At 39.4% G+C, this 21,078-nt stretch overlaps 1 protein-coding gene across 2 annotated transcripts in view; it reads right to left on the minus strand.

Moving 5' to 3' along the window:
- Nucleotides 1-21,078, minus strand: part of thsd7ba (thrombospondin, type I, domain containing 7Ba) — a 1,045,844-nt gene that overhangs the window by 958,536 nt on the left and 66,230 nt on the right. For both annotated transcript variants that reach the window (XM_039757380.1, XM_039757379.1), the window contains exon 2: nt 11,951-12,022. The gene's annotated coding sequence lies outside the window, so the exon portion shown is untranslated. The remainder of the gene's footprint in view (nt 1-11,950; nt 12,023-21,078) is intronic.

Genomic DNA, 21,078 nt, shown 5'->3' on the forward strand with positions numbered 1-21,078 from the left:
GGGATTGGCTCCAGCAGACCCCCGTGACTCTATTCGGATTCAGCGGGTTACAAAATGGGTGGGTGTTGACAATATAACAGAAGCTAATAGTGACCAATGTTGTACAATGATAAATGTGAAAAAAGACAATGGAAAAATAAATCTCACTCCTCATGTGTCACATAGTCTAGATGTCAGTTATCTAGTCATATGCTCAAAATTTGCAAAACGCGTGCCTTTTTTGTTTACATGAACATTGCAACACCGTCAGAAGAAAGGACTCACGATCACTGATCTATACGCATACTAAATCAACAGGACATACATTTAACTGGGACAATGTACAAGTAAGATTTAAAGCCAGTACTAAAAGTGCCAGAGAGCTGGCTGAATCTAGACTATCAAACGAGAACGCCATCAACAGACACGTGGACATAAACCCAGCATATGCAAACTTAAGAAGAACATGTTCATAATAAATAAAACTTTACAACCAATACCCCCCCCCAAATCACACTGACTTAGCCCCCCCCACGTAATTTTTGCTATATATTTGCTTTGATTCTTGTAAGTCTAAGTATTATCCTCTGATGAAGGCCCCTGGCAGGGGCTGAAAGCTCAGGAATAAAAACTACTTTATGATACGTGATTCATTTTCTCCTTTTGTGGATCTCCAGCTGCAAATATACAAACTGTATCACAGACCTTCTCTTCCATACATATTGCTAAATATACACATAAACAGGCCATCACTGCAAACTACAAAAAAGTATCATTTTTGGGTGGAGTAGTTCTTTTACCTCCTTGGCGTTAATCCTGAGCATGACAGGCTTGGAATTCTATGTTATTACAGTTACGCTTAAGTCAGACTCGGGGTGATGTGTATGAGATAAGTGGTCTGTGGCGCTGTGCTGATTTTAAATAAATAATAGCACCCTGCAAGATCGGTTGTGAGCACGCTACATTCAGAGGACAGCTGGGGGGACCTGTCTTATCACAAAGACAGGTGTGAGTGCGTGTGTCAGGCAGGTGCCTCATTAATTCCTGTTAGAAGCGTTAGTATAAAAGGAGTCTCCACAGGACAGAAGGGGGAGAGGCAGGACGACCAGGTCAGGGTGAGTGAAAGGCAGAGTGTTGGATGTCCCCGTGATGGAGCAAAGGATTGGCCCATTGTGGGTGGATCGTCCCCACTAATTTAATGTTCAGGAGTGGGTGCGATCGTGGTGGAGTCCTCTCTAGGGATCCGAGGTGCGCTGGAGCAAGTGAGAAGGTAAGACAAGAGGCCAATTTACCCCAAGCGGTCTGGTCGATGTCGCTCGTGGCAGCTAATATGGGATCAGGTTGGTGCACACCACAGCTGCTAGTGTCTCTGCCAGTTGAGCGAGAAATAGCTGAGCTGGGGAGACAAAGTGGGTGTTGTGCTGGGCACATCAGATGGAACAAGGGCCCTATAACTGTAATGGTTTAATTCTTATTTTAAGTTCTGGATTTTATTCACACAGATGTTCACTGTTTTTATGGATTATTTATTTATTTATGGAAGAGATCCCTGCAATTTGGACACTGTTTTTTTAATAAAAGCACTTGGCACCTTTATGCACCTACCCCTTGCTTTGTGTGTGAATGTCCTCGACTGCTGGCTTATCCTCGGATATACTATTAGTGGTATCGGGTTCAAAAGGTTCCCCCGGAATGACCCAGTAGCATGGTGCCTACCTGCACTGTCACAGTGTAATGATCCATTTTACAGTGTTAAACTCTAATAACTCTCAGGACAGTATTCTTCTGCTATCTATTACACAAAATACTATCATGTTGCAAAATATTATGAATCTTTCTATGCATTTCACCACTTTAAGGTAACTCTATAGTCAATATTCATTAGTGGGGCAGAGGGCAGAGCTTTCATCCAGAAACACAATGGAAAATAAGGAGCCATAAAGCCAGTTTTAGGACAAAGTGAAAGTGAACCATTGCTCAAACTGAGTGGTACTGAGGGTGACGTGAATTGTTCATTAGATGTTGACTTGGATAGTGAAACTGATGAATATGGCATGGTATGACCAAACCATCGTGATATGTCTGGTGACTTTGGTCGCATGAAGCTTCAACGTGGTGTGACAGTAGCTGCATGAAAATAAGGCAAGGAAAAGAAAGATGTCACCTACTAAGGGCCCCCTAAGCACTGTTCACAATTCAGCAATTGTCAATGTTCATATCAGAAAAAATGTTGAAGTCAGTAAGACTTGTGCTGTGGTAGCCCGCAGTAACACAATGGCTGTGCTGATCATGTGAATCAGGCATTGACATTCTACACTCTCATGTGCAACAACAGAAAAAAATACTGTAAAAAAGTGTGAGAATGAATATGCTTCTCCAATGGAACATTGGGCTCTGCACTGGTGACTAATATCTGCATGAGTACATCAGTGGCCACTAGGTACACCTTTCCTAATGCATTTCCATCCATCCATCCATTTTCTAACCCGCTGAATCCGAATAGGGTCACGGGGGTCTGCTGGAGCCAATCCCAGCCAACACAGGGCACAAGGCAAGGCAGGAACCAATCCTGGGCAGGGTGCCAACCCACCGCAGGACACACACAAACACACCCACACACCAAGCCCAATTGAGAATCGCCAATCCTCCTAACCTGCATGTCTTTGGATTGTGGGAGGAAACCGGAGCGCCCGGAGGAAACCCACGCAGACACGGGGAGAACATGCAAACTCCACGCAGGGAGGACCCGGGAAGTGAACCTGGGTCTCCTAACTGCGAGGCAGCAGCGCTACCACTGCGCCACCGTGCCGCCCCCTAATGCATTTATGAAGACATTTTGATATTTACATTTGTTGTTACATGCAATAACATTTTTTTCCTGTTGAAACAATTTCAGTGTTTTTGACTCAGTTTTCTGGGGGTAAAAATAACACTAAGGAGGCTACTGTTGTTTTGGCAAGTACAGTGTAAGTAGTGTACAAAAACTGTTATTGTATGAGTGTTCTTCAAAGTTTATTTGCCATTTGTGTCAGATAGCTTGCTAAGACTTTCAAACATTATTAGACAAATTCAAAAATTGTTGGAAAACTGTAACGGGATGCACAGCACTTGGGAAGGCCATCCCAACCACTGTTGAGAAGAAGTAGCCACTAGGCCACTAGGCCCATTGATCCCACAGAAAAGAAACAATAGAGTTAATCACAATACCAGAGGCTGTTGATTTGTAGTTGAGGACTATTATATTGATAAGCATTGAGTTCAAAATATATCTAACATAAAAATAAAAATAAGAAATTAAATTTGTAACAAAAGATCACTTGTATGGTTTATAAATAGACAAATTTATTACAAAAAATAAATGAAATATACAGTATGTATTTTATGTTTAGTATATCATTAATGCCTCCCTCTTACATCCATGCTGTAAATCTCTATCTATATAAAATCCAACGTTTGTCTGTCTGCCTGTCTGTACGTCTATCTGCTTTTCACAAGAGAACTACTTAACAGATTGAGATCTTTTTTTTCTATAATTTGCTTGAGCATTCCAGTTGATTTTGCGATTTCTGTCATTGTGCTATGTATCATAGTTCGCTTGTGGTACCGATTTATTTGCGCAATACTGAAAGACATGCAGCAGGACAATGGGGAAGGGGGCGGTGAATCTCCTTACTCACGTGGCAGCCTTGGGGCGTTCCTTACCTCTGCTTAGCTAGCGAACGATGGAACTACTTAACGAATTTAGATCAGGTTTTTTTCTATAATTTGCTTGAACATTCTGGATGATTTTGCATCTTCTCTCATCGCGTAAGAATCATAGTTCGCTTACAGGAACGATATATTTGCACTAATTCGAGACAGAGGCAAGGTGAGGAGGAAGTGTGATGTCAGGAGTAGAGAGCCAGGCGGGGCCCTCCTCACTGTCCTGTTTCACTATTACATGGGCGGAGCTACAGAGGACAGCTACTATGAAATAATGTTAACTGATATTTTGCAATAAAATCTTCCAAAGTTCTAAAGCTATCCAAACAAAAAGTAGTTAAGACTTTGAACTTCAAACCCTGAGGCTGTAGGTTCAAATCTGGCAAACAGATGACCATAAACATGTCAGTTCAGCTGTCTGTGCTCCAATTTGGGAAAAACAATAGATGTGTAACCAATTGTATGTCGAATGTTGTAAGTCACCTTGGATAAACACATAAGGTAAATACAAGTAATAATAAGCAATTGCTATGACCTCAGAAACAACTAACCTTTCAGAAAACTTATGCAGAAATGGTGTGTTACTGCTTTTTCACCTCTTTTTCCAATAGATTATTGGAACTTTCTTTTAAAACTGTTAGCAATAAGTTCAAAATGCTGCTGACAGAGTTCCAGCATGAACCAAATACATTGAGCACATCTCACCTAATCAGGTTCAAGTACACTAGCTACTTGTATGTTTTGGGTGTTAGGGAGTATTCTACACAAAAATGACATATATTTTTTAATATTTTACTTACAATACATGGTTTATAGTGATGGCTGAGAAAAAGAAAATTAAAACACATTTATGTTTTGCTAATACATTATTAAATGATTACTTCCAGAAAATCAGAGCTTTGTGTGCAGAGAAAATGTATTTACATGGGAATGATCTTTTGAAATGTAGACAGGACTCTGGACCAACGAATGAGGTGGAGAGGTGGATCTTCAATTTAAAAACTAGATCCAGTGCAAACATATTTCGTCTGTGTGCTCAGCAGTTTTTTTATGTTATAAGCATAGTAATGGATGACTTTACATAGCTCTTTATCTAGATGAGTAATGTGAAATTCTTCCATGCACATTTTTGAAACAGTTTGGTGTGGTCCAGCGTTGGTCTTCAGGGATGCATGTTCAATTATCACTATTTACTGTTCTCCTTGAAAACATGAGAACAGAAATTTTTTTTTGTCCATCTCTACAAATTAAATGGGATAAATAACATATAAAAATATTATTTTTGGGTGGAATATTTCTTTCAGGCAGTTATTGGTATTTCTAGAACAGTACATACATTAAGTGTAAACATCGCAGTAAAACAGAACTTTTGAGTCTGTGACATTGTTTCTGTGGTTTTTTCCAGACCATAAGGAAAAGTTTATTCAACATCTTCTCTTCTCTTACTGAACTACACAGTCTCCCTGTATGTTATCAGGTTATGTTCAGCACTCTCCTTCTGAATTACAGAGCTTGTAGTTTCAAAACCCCAGATTACATGTCATCATTACTTATGTTTCACCAATCTTCCACGCAACTGAGATTCCCTGTGGGATGCCTTCTTACATTTCCAAAGACCTGTTCTACACCTCTGAGGGATAGCGGCTGCGAGTGCTCACTCAAACTGGTGGTTTGTACTATCTGCAAATTTCTTTTTGTTTGTGTAGCTTTATCACTGAAGTCTCCAAAATCTTCTTTAATGATTTTTGTTTTCTCTTGTATTTCAGACTATTTGAATGCAGTGAGAAGTGAAGGACAATAATACCTTTCGTTGGCTAACTTAGTTTATTGATGCCTCAGTTATCATGAACACATTTGACTATATACAGAAAACAAAAAGGCAACTGGCCAGTACTATAAATTATTGCAAACTACTGGAAGACTCCACAAGAAGGAACTAAAAAGTAGTAAGTAGCTTTCCTTTTGATATCAGGGATCATGTAAGCAGTGTAAATCCTAAGAACCCCAAAATGGTTTCTTCTACATGTTTCCTAAGATATACACAGAAACTCACCAAGGATGGCCTAAAATCTCAGGAACTGGTTCACTTACAGAAAATGTTTCAGGATGGGTTGAGTACATCTTTAAACCCCTCATCTGCAATACAATCAGCTACATCCAAGACATCACAGATTTTCTAAAAGAACTGCTATAGGCTCTTTACCTGGCCACAATGAATGTTAAGGCACTTTACAAAAACATCCCCTATGATAACAGTATAATGCCATGTGAAATGTACCTAAAACAACATGATTTACCTTTGGGGTCAGTTATACAAATGATAAAATTCAGTCTGATACACAGTTTATTCTCATTTGGACAGGACATCTCCTTGCAACAAATGGGGATTGGAAAGGGCTGTTGGTTCGCACCTCACTACATAAACTTATTTAAGTCAAAATTGAAGATGGATTTTATTTCAGCGTGCATCTTGAAACCATCTTCATAATCTGGACTACCAGTGAGAAGGACATCCTCCATTTTCATAATGAATACAATTAGTTTCACCACAACATGAAGCTGAAGCTAAATTACTCAAAAACAGAAGTCAGTTTCCTTGACACCACCATTCTCCTGAAAGACATCACCCTTGTTAACTTTGTTTTTCACAAACCAACAGACAGACAGATATACCTGAGAAGTGATAGCTTAAGCCCAAAACATCCATTATTTTCCAAAACATCCTTTATTTCTCCATTATTTTCAGCCAAGCAATGTGTTGCAATCGTATTTGCTCAGACCCGAAAGACCAGGATAAACAATTGCAGGAGCTCAGACAAGATTTAATTAGACTAGAATATACTCCAAAAACCACAGACACTCAAATAAGATGAGCTACTGCCATACCTAGATACAGCCTTCTGGAATGTAAAATCAAAGACAACAAAAAACCTAATGTAAGCTCATCCAAAATTTCAAAAGACTTTGTTGGACAGTTATCTTATCAAACGATCTTAACTATACATTGTTCTTCTCTCCTGTTAAATGAATCTTAGACTACATAGGTCTGTTAATTTTTTACATTGAAAATGACCCACTTAAAGGTTTTCTTTCCTAGTGTCTATATAAACACAGTGAACTCCAGTTTCTGTACTACACCTTTCCTGAAGAAGGGGCCTGAGCTACATATTGCAATCTGTTCTGTTAGCCAATAACAGGTGTTATTCTGCTTCACTTGTCATTTCATCCACATCACCCTACTATTACAAACTTCTTCTTCTTTTGGCTGCTCCTATTAGGGGTTGCCACAGCGGATAATCTTTTTCCATATCTTCCTGTCCTCTACATCTCTGTCACACCCATCACCTGCAGGTCCTCTCTCACCACATTCATAAACCTCCTCTTAGGTCTTCCTCTTTTCCTTTTGCCTGGCAGCTCTATCTTTAACATCATTTTGCCAATATACCCAGCATCTCTAATATACTCATTTCTAATCCTGTCCATTCTTAACACTCAATGCAAATCTTAGAATCTTTAACTCTTCCACCTCCAGCTCTGTCTCCTGCTTTCTGGTCAGTGCCACCGTCTCTAACCCATATAATTCTGCAAAGATGAGTGGGCCAAAATTCCTCCCGAGCGCTGTAAAAGACTCATTGCAAGTTATCACAAACGCTTGATTGCAGTTTTTGCTGCTAAGGGTGGCCCAACCAGTTATTAGGGTCAGGGGGCAATTACTTTTTCACACAGGGCCATGTAGGTTTGGATTTTTTTTCTCCCTAAATAATAAAAACCATCATTTAAAAACTGCATTTTGTGTTTACTTGTGTTATATTTGACTAATGGTTAAATGTGTTTGATGATCAGAAACATTTTGTGTAACAAACATGCAAAAGAATAAGAAATCAGGAATGGGGCAAATAGTTTTTCACACCACTGTAGCTGGTCTCACTACCATCCTGTAGACCTTCCCTTTCACTCTTGCTGATATCCGTCTGTCACAAATTACTCCTGACACTCTTCTTCACAATCCCCATTACTCTGTACTGTTGATCCCAAGTATTTAAACTCCTCACCCTTTGCCAACTCTACTCTCTGCATCCTCACCATTCTACTGACACTCTCATTCACAAACATGTATTCTGTCTTGTTCCTACTAACCTTCATTCCTCTCCTCTATAGAGCATATCTCCACCTCTCCGGGATCTCCTCAACCTGCTCACTACTCTCGCTACAGATCACAATGTCATCAGCAAACATCATTGTCCATGGGGACTCCTGTCTAATCTCGTCTGTCAACCTGTCCATCAACATTGCAAGGGCTCAGAGCCGATCCCTGATGTAATGCCACCTCTCCTACAAACTACTTCACTATAATGGTATTCTTATTCCACTCTTCAGTAAAACTTAACAAATCCTAATGCTGCATTCAGGTGGTAGTGGACAGACTGGAAATATAAGTTTCGCAATGGAAAATTTCATGTGAACATCTTTTGAAGTCAAATCAAGTTTGTTGTCATGTGTACGTGGTGTAATGCAACAAATAACTTGGACGTCTCATCAGAAGAATTGACAAAAATACAATAAATAGCATACATAGCAATTGACATATGTATAATATTTGTTTATATGATTAACTGTTCAAGCAGCCTTTCGATGTGTGGGTAGAAACTGTCCCTGATTCTACTGATGCGAGTGCCAACCACTTGTACCAGACACTCTGGTGCCATTTTTGCCAGACATATACCACTTACCAGTTGGTAGGAATGAGAACATTAGATTGGTGGAGGTCTTAAATAGTTCTGTTTGCCTTTATAAAGCAGCGAGTGTTGTTATGTCCTGACTAGAAGGTGGCTAGGTGTCAGTAATATTCTGAGCTACCTCCATCACCCAAATGCTTTATGATTTTGAGACGAGTAGGTGCTGTATCAGGATGTGATTCAGCCAGTAAGGATGGACTCCGTTGTGCACCTGTAGATGTTTTGTGAGAATAGATGGAGAAATGCAAGCTGCTGTCAGATGTCTCAAGAAATAGAGGCACTGGTGAGCCTTTCTGACAAAAGCCAAAACATTTTGTACCTACTTCAGTACATCGATTATGGCCACTCCAAGAAATTTCAAGCAACTCACACTTTAAACAGCATCCCTGAAATTGTAGATGTCAGTGTGTTCTGTCTGAGGTAAGATAATGTGAAGATAATAATGCCACCTGAATGAGCTGAGTTGAGATGTAATGTTGACCTTTCACCACATTAACAATATAAAATAAAAATAAATGTAACCATGCCTGCTAGAAATGGCACTTTTGCTGTCAAAAAGTATTACAGAAAAAAATTGTATACACTTAAAATGTTTACTTTGATTTTCATTTTAATGAAAAAATTAGAGCACTTTTTTATTTGTATTTTGTGTGGACTGAATAACAAATCAATTTTAAGAATGCAGCATAATTCTGCTACACATCTCCTTGGCTGTCAATCTGTTCTACTCTGCCATTCTTGTGTTATTTCCGCAGGTTCATTTAATGAATGCAACATGCAATTTTGAAGTCTAGAATTTGCTGTTTATTTTGATAGATGTCCTACTTTGGTATGCAAAACACCTTATGATGGTGTACTCCATGAATGATCGAGTGTAAAATAAAGATTGATTGATCGATTAATTAACTGATTGACTGGAAGAAGGTAATGGTTTCTAGGGGAAACAATGAAACAGCTTTCCTTGTAAGATGATTTGGCCAGGATTATTTGAATTAAAAAAGTCATCCCTGGGAGTGCATTTTACAGGTGTATCTAAGTAAAAAATGTCTTTTTTTAATTGATCTTTTACGTTTGTGTTTTTTTTAATAAATCTCACAAATTGTTTTCATCTTCTAACATTTCTGCTAAGAAATGTTCACACTTCATTGTTTTATTGTGTTATCAGATGACCTCTGACATGCACCTAGCATGAAAAGGCACCAACTAACCTCTTAAGTCATGGGGCAAGTCAGATTTCCCAACAGCAGACTCTGATCTTGTTGCTGCGCCATGACAGATTACACGACTGAAACTCACAGCTCATGTCACATTTACCAACCAGGTGCTTGCCTGTTTATCTGACACCCAATAGCGTGCTGCCTGACAGAGCTAGCACTGTTCAAAGGGTTAACAGCTGCGGTCATTTCAGCAGCAATCTCAGCCCTTTCTTTTTTCCATTCTGTTATGGTATGTCAAATATGACACAGACAGACGAGCTTCTCTTCTATTTGTGAGGTTCTAAACACTCGTGTTTCTTATTTCTTGTTACTACATGTAGCTGCATTTATCACAAAATTGCCAAAGTTCTCCAGCTTTTAGTTTACTTATAGGATGATTCAGGCAATAGCATGACACAGGTTCAAATAATTCCACAGACCAAATATCTTTGTTTTTAAAGTTTAAGCAAAATTTCAAAGCAGAATAGTTCACACAGAAATAGAGAAAAAATTGATATTAAAGAAAAGAATAGTTCTTGTTTAAGAAAAGTCCTGTTTAAGACTTATATGAGAGATATTCAAAATGTTTACACAATTTTTTTAACTCTATTTATTGAGAATTAAAAAAAAAATGACATCACTTTTCTACATAGTAAAATTCCTTTGCGATAGAATTTTCCCAGCATTGTACCAGCTTTTTAACTCCCAATTACTACTCCTCCCACCTTCACCATTTCTAATGAAAATATATGTGTGGAAACTTTTTGAACGTCCCTTGTATATCTTGTTTCATTCTCTAAGTTTGGCAACATAGTCGTACTTCATTTACGTTAAGCATGTTAAGCACTCCAAGCACAGTCAGAAAACTGAGTGCCATCTCCTATTTGCAAACATATCTAACAGTCCATGCTAGCAGCAAGACTATTTCCTAACTGGCTTAATTAACACTCTGTTCTACAGATATAGTTATGAAAGTTCCGTCTCATGTTAACGTACAGCGGTTTAAAAGGCTATACAAAAACTGATACTCTATTATTGAAAGTAGGCAAACACTTAAATAAGTTTATCTTAAACTTTACTTTCTTAAGATTTGCTCTTACAGTACATTCTATACATTGTACAGGGTGAGGCAGAAAGGACGAACATTTTTTACAAAATCACAAAATTGTTAATTTTTTCTTACAAAGAAATTTATTGAAAGATTTGAGTTCATATTGAAATAGCATTTAACAATTTGTAGGGATGGGATTGCAGGTCTAAATGCAAAATACGCCTTACCAAACGATTACTGTGGCCAAGTTCAGAAGAATCCTTCTGAGCAGATCGACTTGGACTGTGCAGCAGGGCTAGTCATATGCTTTTCACATTTTCAGGGGTACATGCTGTTTGTGTAGCCCCCGGTGGTCTTTTGTTCATTAGTATACCTCATGTACGAAGTGCTTTAACCCAACGTAGGATAGTGTTACGAGCGCAAACGGCTTTATTTCTGTGGATTTTGAAATGGCAACGATACTCACGCTGAACTGCGGTAATAGATTGGTTGTCCTTGACAAAACAGTCGTACGCAAAAACGCGGCTCCATGGCTTCAACTAAAAAGACAATTAAAAACTGCTAAGACTTCGCGAACCTAACGCCACCTACTGCATATCTGTCACTCCACCTAGTGGTGAGTTCTAGCCATTTCAAAGACGTCCGTCCTTTCTGCCTCACCCTGTACTTCCAGATGAAGTCAACTCCCCTGCACACACAACCCATCCATCCAAGTAAGGACAAAATCAAACCTGTTTGATTTTATTGTAGCAAGTTACAGACTAGTTAGAGTCAGTCGTTGGGTACAGTATGTCAGATTAGGAGATTGGCTTCACTGGAGCATGCTGCCAACTGCTTCTGACTGGCTATTATATAAATGAAAGTCACTGTAAAGGTTGTGTAACATGATAAAGGCTTAAGGTGTTTTTCTTAGTGGGGGGTTTGAAGAAATCCCCAAACCAGCCATACATCTTCTACCTGTAACCTCATATCTGTCTCAATGTCCATATCATACCCTATATATTCAATTCTAGAGACCCATTGTATGGGCTGCTTGCTGGCTGGGCTTGTCTTTCCTTCCAAACCTTTACTTCAACCCACCTCTACCACCAAAAGAGTGCTTCACAACAGTATCCTTTCATGCCTTTAATGGACTGCATCTAGATAGGGAATGAACAGTTTAGCTTCTTGGCTACATTCATAACAATTAGAAAGTAATGATCAATTTAAAATTTCACCTAAAGATTTTGTTTATATATATCAAAACCAATAGAAAATAATAAAAGCAATACAAACAATCATACAACCTGGACAGGTCAAGTCTTCATGCAGTCCCAGACAACAATTCCCAGATGGCTTCTTTTCTTTAGTTGTATATCCTTTATCAAAAAAATGAAAAGAAAAAGATTTCTTACTCGAGAGAGAGTGCTCTTTTCCAAGTGTCCAGCAGCTATGACAGAGTTTCCATATCAGTTTTTAAAAAGCAGCAAAGACAAAGAAAGACATCTTGCAAGTATTTATTTTTTTCTCCAAACAGCAACTGAACTGAGCTGTTTACGAAAGTGTAAGAAAAGCAGCAACTGAAATAAAAGTGTCCATTTTCAAGAAGCAGCTGGGGAACAACAGAAAAGTGTGTAGAAAAAGGCAGCCACTGACACCCCAGACCCCCACTCAATTTCTCACACTCACAAAACAACTGGCTTACTTGATTTCATCTCTGTTAGTAGAGAGCCATGACACTTTCTATTTTCTCAAAACACTGAGAAATGTTGTTGAATCATTATCACAAACCCAAGGTTATTTTTTCATGAGAATCAAAAGTTCCACAATCTAACTATAAAAGGTCTTTGTGTATCCTGTTTCAGCTTTTCCATTATACACTACACTCCTGTTCAGCTTGAAAAGTCTTTCAGGCTTTGACCTATCACCTGAAATCTGTCAGAGAAAAAGGTAAATGTATCCCCTATACACTAATCCTGCTGGGGAGTGGAAGGGAGATATGTCTTATCCATGCACTTGCTGAAAACACAGTTTAATACTAATGTTGAATCAGTGCCTGTGGCAGAAATCAATCCCAGGAGAGACACCAGTTCATTGCAAAAACACATTCACATTCATTTACACCATTCGCCATCATTCTACTAACTTCAAGTCTGCTGACAACCAGTGTCTACCTTGGCAAAACGTGGGTCAAGACCAAAACAAATGAACATTTTGATTGCATTAATACTTGGCCACTTTAAGATCAAATAGACTGTAGGAAACAAGATAAAAGCAGAGTATCTGGACAATCAAACAGGAAGACACAAGAAGAACATGTGAATTCCAAAAAGACAGTAAGCAGGCTGGCATTTGAATGTACTCTGCTGGAGGCAGCAGCAGCAGTCACTGTGCCCCATGCATCCCATATGTTCCACATTATCTTTGTATGAAATAGTAAATGAAGGAATTATTACTTATTATAAAAAAATGTGACTGTTTTAGTGAAAAAGCATATAAGTTAAATATGCTGGAAAATTGCAAAATGTGTGCATTTTAGTTTTGGCAGGTATGAGTTTATAAAAGCCGCCTCATGAACCAGAAGTAACTGCCAGAACACACTATGAATAGACCTCTTATGCAAGCAGTTAACTCATAATAGCAGAGCAGTAAATAATGAAATAACATAATGCATTATACAAAACACATCAATTGCCAGCGTTGCTTTGGGAGAATAACAAATTTATGATATTTTCCACCCATCCTTGCATTCTCTTACACTTGCAAGAAAATGTTTGTGATCCCTTTGGAATTACCTGGATTTCTGCATTAATTACTCATAACACTGTGCTCTGATTGTCAGCTAAGTCACAATAATATAAAAACTGAATTTGCTTAAAACAAAAAACACATCTTTTGGGCTAATGGCTTCTAATGACCTCTGAAGAAGCCCAGTGTGTTCAGGTATTTAAAGGGGCCAATAGGGTCACTATTGCCACATGTACAAGACTACTAATTGTACAGACATCTTTACAATTCCTCCTTGGCCTAATTAAATTAAATAATTGAAACTTCATTTTGGGGGTTTAGAAGTCAAGATTTCTGGTTCTGGTTTTTGTATTTGACCAATTTTTAATGGTGTTTAGATGTAACAACTTTCTTTCACAACGCCCTCTTATTTTTGTTATAGGTGCTGCAGTCTTGAGTTAGGTATGTATTTATGGGAAGTCATGCAGAGTGACATTATCTGCATGACAACTCAAAGCATAGAAACACATGGTGTTTACTAAGATATACGCCTAATGGTTTGGCTTTAGCTCTATTCATAATTTTTGGTTTCTGACATTTTTTCTGAGATTCTCTACTTAAATTTATTGTTTCATGTCTTAGGCTGTGCAGCACAGTGGTATGGTGAAAGCGCTGCTGTCTTGCAGTGATGAGACCAGGGTTCTGTTCTGGATCCTCCCTGCATGGAGTTTGCATGTTCTCCTTATATCTGTGTGAGTATCCCCCAGGTGCTCCAGTGATGCCAAATTGGCCCTTGTGTATGTTTGGTGTGTGTTTTCTTGTGACCCTGGTCTGGATTAAGCGGGTTAGAAAATGACATGACATGCCCTAGGCTGTACTACTAAATTTTGTGTTAGCTGTATTGACCTTGGCTAGTTATTTTTTATGATCCATCTTCTGTCTGCTCTGTGCAGTCAACACAACAGCGAAACCCTTCCTTTAATGTGTTAATCAATATGCAACACATCACCACTCTCTGGCACCATGATAAATGAGTATAACTACCTTACCTTGAAAGTTTTGTCTTTCTCACTGTAAGAGCCAACCTTAGAAAGTAAAAGCTTTAATTTAAACTCATATTAGTGTTTGCTTAGTTTGAATAGAATATCATTTTCTTTCATTGCCATAGATAATGGTATAGCCTTTTACATCCTGTAAGTTAATAAGAGATAGAACTTTCTTGCTATAACTAACATGCAATGTGTCATTTTTTAGAACAGGTCCCAGTGCTAGCAGGGACTGAAAGACCCATTTACAGCATGAAAATGGCACAGCCATACAGTTTTCTGGCCATTTCCTATATGAGAGAACATAAAGAAACAAACAAGATGTAAGCCTTAAATAGAACTTTTCTTTTCTTGCAATACAAAACGTTTCTCTATTTTTGTGTGAACTGTTTTACTTTGAATTTTTACAAAAATTTTTAAAACAAAGATATTTTGCTTGTGGAATCATTTCAATGCGTCAAGCCTTTGCTGAATACCATTTGCAAACTAGAGCTGCTGAACTTTGGTAATTTTGGAAAAACACAGCTACAATTTTTTGCTGGAAATCTTGCCATCTGAAGACATTGAACTGAAACTGGAAATTACCATCTGAGGACGGAGGACTCTTGTGCTCCAGAACTCGTCAATGAAAGAAAAAGAACTGACTGAAATGAAAGCAAGGTCACCATACCTGAACATGAGAAAATTTAAGAGACTGTGATAAAATAAGGCATCTTGGATGATCACTTGAGCTTTTGCCAGAGTTAAGGAGGCCTGGCAGAAAGGAAGCCGTCTGTGTTGCTGGAGCATCTCGATTGTGACTAAGCGGTTTGTCTGGAAATGCACTGTTAGAGACTCACACTGTTGTGAAGATGTCTATGTCCAAGCATAGCTCAAGTGAAGTTACCAGGGAGTGATCTGAGTACGGACTCAAAGCCAGAGAATGTGATTAGGTATCTTAAAGATCACATAAAGAAAAGGCAAGACAAACTTACTAAGTTTTTAAAATAAAGACATTTTGTCTTTATGTGGAATCATTTTAATACATCAAGTTTTTGCTAGAATCCCATTTTCCATGCTAGAGCTCATGAACTTTTGTAATATTGAGAAAATGCAGCTATACTTACTTTGAAACATCTATCATTTTTACCTCGAAACTTCTGTCTTCCCTATCTGAAATAACTACCTTACCTTTAAGTTAGAATTATAATAGAACATGAAAGCAAAGTGAAAGTTTTCACCTCTGTTAGATATTTCCACATTTAGTGAAACAATGCCTAGAGAAATGGCATAGAGCCCTGTGATCTACAGTGCCTCATGTTGATCAATGTAATCTGCCAAAACTGCTTTTTGTAACGAATATCCTGTGTACGCCAGTCACCTGATTTACTGAACGTTTCTATGGAAGGTCTGTGTGGCAAGCTTAGACAAGCTTTTTTCCCAGTGCCCCATGATGCTTTGTGAGGCCAGCGTGACATCAGATAGCTGTAGCAGACAATGCTGGATGGGACAGACCATGATGAGTATATAATGCTGATCCTGGTAGTCTGCTAAAAATTAGAGGAGAACTAGAAGAAACAAACTGGAAATGTGCCAGTGTATTTGTGTCGTAAAGCTTGTTTTTTTTTTATAGATTTGTATGTGAACTGTGTGTATTACGAGACCCTGCTTCTTTAATAGTATTACCCAAAGTGCTGTGTACTTGATGTAAATAGGAAGGAGTAAAGAAACCATGTTTTAGTGTTGTGCTTATTTGTTAGCAACAGCAGTGAACAAGCAAAAATATCAGGGGAAAGAAAAATGTTCTTTTCAGTTTCAGAATGGTGAGCACCTGCCAAGCAATTTTTGGGAGGCGCTTCTTACTGAATTTATGCTTTAGGTCTATAAGGCATTTCACTGAGTTTGATGAAGTTCCTGAACCTTACGGTGATTTTGCCAAACTCGAGGTGACTTGAATTCTGTAGGGTTTGCTCATCACTAACAGTGACGGACTTCCCATATGGGAATGCTGCATAGTGTACATGTTACAGTCAATGAGTTGAGATTAGAGGTGTGGGTTGGAGGTGGCCTGTCTATAAAAGAAGTACACAAAATTTGGTAAACAGTAATTTTACTGTTCTCAAGAAATATCTGCTCTCATGAACCATCCTCATCCTCCCTTCAAAAGAATTATGAAGGAGGAAAAAGTTCCTAAGGCCCTTGAGAAGACCTGTGTGTTCATCAGTCCACAGTAAGACAAAATGTCAACAGATGTAGGAAATTCAGTACTGCTACTACTTTTCCTAGTAGTGGGCAGCCTGCAAATACCACAGCAAAAGCACAATGTGGTGGAAAACCCTAAAGACCTGCAGAAATCTCACACATTTGCCACATTTCCTGTTCATACGAGGTGTGGCAGAAAAGTAATGAGACTGGCAACACTGCAAGCGATCTGGCAACGCTGCACTGTTGTCCTTGATAGAGCACGTGTATCAGTACCCTCCCATAGCTCAGTGCGAGTTTCAACTCCTTCCGTTAACTACGTGATTTTTGTGACTGCTATTAGCGAAGTTGTGTTTTTGGTTGTGCGTCACGCAAAATGGAACAGCGGAATTTGGAGCAACATTGTGCCATTAAACGGCAAGTGTGACGTTTGAAAAGTTAAAACAGGCCTATGGGGAACATTCTTTATCCCGAGCTCAAGTTTTTCGCTGGCACAAATCATTTTTGGAAGGCAGAAAACACGTTGAAGATGAACACAGTTCAGGGAGGACTTCAACTTCGAAAACCAATGAAAACATCGAACGTGTGAACACTCTTGTGAGATCAGACCGTCGTTTAACATTAAGAATGTTGAGTGAACAATTAAATTTGAACAGATTTACCGTTCATCAAATTTTGACTGAACATTTGCACATGCGAAAGGTCTGTGCCAAAATGGTTCCGAAAAACTACCCTCTTCATAACAGAATTTTTGACCTCAAAAGGCCTTCCTGTGGTTCCCCAGCCCTCTTATTCACCTGACCTCAGTCCGTGTGACTTTTTCCTTTTTCCTAAACTGAAAAATGTCCTCAAAGGGCGTCATTTCGGGATTTTTGAAAACAAAGAGTGTAACGGACATGCTGAAGACCATACCGGTTGAAGACTTCCAGCGCTGCTACCAACAGTGGGAACAACGTCTCCATCGGTGTGTAGCTGCCCAAGGGAACTACTTTGAAGGGGATAACATTGATGTTTGAAAAAAATAAAAACTTTGGTAAATAAAAAATCAGTCTCATTACTTTTCTGCCACACCTCGGTATGTCCATAAGAATGTTGTTCATGGAAGAACGCCACTCTTCTCCTAAAGAAATATTACTACACATTTTTATTTTGAAAAATACTATTTGGATACTTCACAACACTTCTGAGACAATGTTCTATGAATGGATAATAGGAAGAACTCTTTGGCAGAAATGTACAATGGTATGTTTGAAATAAATAGGTACTGTATACTAAAACCACAATTTCATCTCAAACATAAAGGGTGGCATGAGGAGCATCTTCCTATAATACGGTGAAAAAATGAATTCAGAACAGTATTATGAAATGCTACAGGACAATGTCAGAATAGCAGTCTGAAGTTTAATAGATGCTGCATGATGCAAGAACACAATGACCTGAGCAAAACAAGTAAATCAACAACAGAATGGCTTAAACTGATCTCAGAGCCAACTCAGAGTACAGATCTCAGCTCAATTGAGATGCTGTAGCATGACCTGAAGAGAGCTGTTCTCACAAGGAATCCCAGAAATATCAATGAACTGAAATAGCTTTGTAAGAAGCAATGGTCTAAAATCCCTCCAGACTGTTGTGCAAGTCTGATAAGCTGCTGCAGGAAATGTTCACAGAAGGTCATTGCTGCTGAAAATGGTTCTGCCAGTTACTACAATCAAGGGTTTCTTTTTCCAACCTACATATGTGAATGTTTTAAATTTAGCATTTAATATTGACAAGAAGAAGTACATTTTATGTAAACACATTGTGTTTGTATATTACTGTGACTCGGTTGAAGATCAGATCACATTTTTACAAGTAATTAATGCAGAAACGGATACTTTCAAAAGATTCACAAACGTTTTCTTACAACCGTAATCTAAATCAAAATAATGAATGGTTGCAGCTTTTTCGAGTAGCACGGAGTGCAAGTCAGGACCTAACCCAGGATGGAATGCCACTCCTTCACATGGCACCATCACACACTCATGTTAGACCAGTCCCCAGTTAATTTAACCTACACATATTTGGGATGTGGGAGAAATCAGATCATCCAGAGAAAACCCCACACCGAATGACTTGAACATACAAATGCCATACAGTGAGTGCCTACTGCAGGCTTCACTCACTGGATTCTGGAGCACAGAGGCCGCAGCTCGAATCACTACCTACAGTCATAATAGTTTTGAATAGAACTTGTAAACTTATACAGGGTTACTTCTAACTGTTTTTGCAACATACTGTATAACTGGTGACACACATGTGCGCATGGGAGGCAGCTAAAGGGCTTGAGTAAGGGCAGTTCCGAGACATAACGGGATGTGGCAGAGTGCACCGACTCTTTTTCTCCCTTGCCTGCATACCATTCAGGAGAGATTCCACCTGGTCCTCTTGACGTCACTTCCGGGACCGAGCCTATGGAAAGAGACCTTGACGGCTACGACCCCTGTGATGTCATGTCCGGGCTTGAACCAATGGCTGAAGACCTTCATGAACTCAACCCCTTTGACTTCACTTCCTGTCTTCCCCTTTAAAAGCCTCCACCTTTTCCCTATTCCCTCAGTGCTGTATCCATTTAAGCAACTTTGCAGCCAGGAAACCAATTATACGGGTGGCTTCCCCAAACCTTTGTATCACTTTGTGACACTGGTAACTGTGCTGATTGTCTATTTGTAAATACTTTACACTTGCTCAACTTATACTATTTGATATCTACATTATTTTGTATAGTTTTTCTATTTATTATTTATTACTATTGAAGTTTATAAATGTTTCTGTTAAAGAAACTTGTATTTGTATAGTTGTTTGCACAGTGTCAGGTTAATGGTGGGTTAAATTGTGTTGTCTTGAGTTGGTATTGTCTTGTATTTCATCTATTTGCACCTAAAGTCAATGTCAATAATAATCCACATAATTCTGAACTTTCTTTTTTTTTCATTACAGGAAACCAGAGCCTATTCCACATGAAAGAGATACAATAGAAGTGTGACAAGATGTGTCATTGTACTGTGAAAGGTTGGCTTGGATTTTGTTATCTTAACTATTTATAGACCACAAGGAATGTAATTAAGTGTACTTGCAAGTACTTGATTACAGGGTGTTGTGCCATGAGTAGCATAGGGTAACTGTGGTATAGCGGGTTCGTGGCTTAAAAGGAAAGGCCAGCTTTTGAATAAATAATCACCGCACTTGCAGATTAAAAAGGGGGTGTGGTAGTGTGGCCAGAGTGGTTCCCGGGTGCGATACGGGCTTGGGCGTTTCCACACTGAAGTGCACAGGTGTGGGATCACCCATGTCCGTGATGGATACTGAAAACTGATAATTGTCGTACTTGTGCTACATCCCCATTATAAATAGGAGAAGCATGAGTGCGGAGGTGGGAAAAGAAAAGAGAAGAAAAGAAAAGAAAAAAGAAAATAATGGAGGTTAAGGGATAAGAAGGCAGGAGACAAAGGAGCTGGTGCATGTGTGAGTGAGTGAGCGAATGAGTGAGCGAGCCAGCCAGCCAGCCAGCCGTTAGAGCAGGCTCACTGTAATAATGAGTGGCAGCTAGGAAGCGAGCCCTAGCATGGTGATTGGCCAGCACCTGGGGGAAGATGGATTGGGTTAGTCCATGATTCAGGATGGCTTGCTGCATAAAGCTGCGGAAGGCAGCGGGAGTTGGAAGCTTGGGAGGTGGAAGCCCCATTGTGAGCACCCTGGTCGCTGGGGAACCCAAGTCTCAGTCTGGTGGAGCCGTACGGAGCCAGGGATCAAAACGCTTCCAGACCAGAAGGGGAAGATCAGCTGCAGGTAGGGCGACTCCGCTGGTACAGGGCCTGAATGGGAGAAACGGTAGTCGCCAGCTAAAGAAGGCACCGGGATTTTAGAGGACTGCTTCCAGCCATTATTGCCCTGCGGTGGGCTGGCGCCCTGCCCAAGGTTTGCTTCCTGCCTTGCGCCCTGTGTTGGTTGGGATTGCCTCCAGCAGACCCCTGTGACCCTGTAGTTAGGATATAGCGGGTTGGATGATGGATGGATGGATTCCAGCCATTACTGATTGCACTGCGCTTTATTTGGACACTGTTTTGATTTTGTTTTGTTCATCTATACTAATAAAAGGCAAAGCCCACTCTGACTCACTGATTCACTCATCACTAAATCTCCAACTTCCCACGTAGGTAGAAGGCTGAAATTTGGCAGGCTCACGACTCACTGACACACTGACTCACTCATCACTAATTCTCCAACTTCCCATGTAGGTAAAAGGCTGAAATTTGGCAGGCTCATTCCTTACAGGTTACTTACAAAAGTTAAGCAGGTTTCATTTCGAAATTCTATGCGTAACGGTCATAACTGAATCCTACTTACATACATATATACGTCCATAGCCTGCACCTTGGTTGCTGTGTGAGGCGGCGTTACGTCCCCGATCCCCACGCCTCCCACTTAATTGGCTGCCTTCCCAT

The sequence above is a fragment of the Polypterus senegalus genome, chromosome 6, assembly GCF_016835505.1.
Source record: "Polypterus senegalus isolate Bchr_013 chromosome 6, ASM1683550v1, whole genome shotgun sequence".
Lineage (NCBI taxonomy): Eukaryota > Metazoa > Chordata > Cladistia > Polypteriformes > Polypteridae > Polypterus > Polypterus senegalus.